Source organism: Octopus bimaculoides, chromosome 1 (assembly GCF_001194135.2).
Source record: "Octopus bimaculoides isolate UCB-OBI-ISO-001 chromosome 1, ASM119413v2, whole genome shotgun sequence".
Lineage (NCBI taxonomy): Eukaryota > Metazoa > Mollusca > Cephalopoda > Octopoda > Octopodidae > Octopus > Octopus bimaculoides.
The window spans coordinates 160,823,824-160,824,924 of record NC_068981.1 but is presented as its reverse complement, the minus strand read 5'-3'; the positions used below and the strand labels follow the sequence as shown (position 1 = coordinate 160,824,924).

General features: G+C 31.7%; 1 protein-coding gene across 1 annotated transcript in view; it reads right to left on the bottom strand.

Moving 5' to 3' along the window:
- The window catches only part of LOC106884401 (N(G),N(G)-dimethylarginine dimethylaminohydrolase 1), an 86,960-nt gene that overhangs the window by 38,857 nt on the left and 47,002 nt on the right, over window positions 1-1,101 (bottom strand). The window lies entirely within an intron of this gene.

Sequence of the window (1,101 nt, the reverse complement as noted above, 5' to 3'; positions counted from 1 at the left end):
GTGCATGTACATATATGATTATATGTCTATAGTGATTTAACAACATTTCATTTTGTTTCTCCTATCTTTCACTGTTACCACCTCATCTAACAATTGTCATGATTTCCTATTACTCTGTCTGTCTATTTCTCTTGCCTGCTGTTTGCCATTATTATAACCACCACACTAACAAACAACTAAAGTTCTGTGTGTTCAATAGAAAACCTGTGGAGTTTCCACAGGTTTCATAAGAATACCCAATAATATTTAACAAGAATGCTTGAGAGAGAGAGAGAGAGAGAGATTACTCTAAATAGACTCAGCAGTGTAACTAAAGCAATAAGTTATGAAAACAGAAGAGTGTGATTTGAGGGTGTTTCGGCTGCAGTCACCAGTAGATTGAACTACACCTCATTTCAATTAAAACAATTCAACTTCCTTCTTACTGCAAATTGTACAAAATGAAAAATGACTGCTAGTATAATAAGACAAAAAATAAAGGGGTGCTCCATCATGGTCTTGGCTGTGATGACCAAAAGAAACTAAAGCACACACACCAAGTAATGTCTAACTTAAACATACTGTTTGATATAAATAAATACAAACGCATGAACAAATTTAAAAGCTCAAGCTCAAGAAATAATATTAATATTGTAGCATTAGACTGTACATCATGATGAAAAATTCATCAAAACTAAGAAGTGCCAGCAATCTGAAGAACTATTTGAGAATGCAGATGTTCACAATATACACTAAAGAGAAATTCCATCAAAATTTTCAGTTTGGAATTTATAAGAAGGAACAAATTACCTACCTAGAATATTTCATGTGTGTGTGTGTGTGTGTACATATGTGTGTGTGTACATATATATGTGTGTGTGTGTGTGTGTGTGTGTGTGTACATATATATGTGTGTGGGTGTATACATATGTGTGTGTGGGTGTATACATATGTGTGTGTGTGTCTGTGTGTATATATATATATACACACACACATATATGTATATACATACATATATACACATATATGTATGTATGTGTATATATGTATGTATGTATATATATATGTATGTATGTATATATGTATATATATATATGTGGGAGAATATACAAAAAATAACAT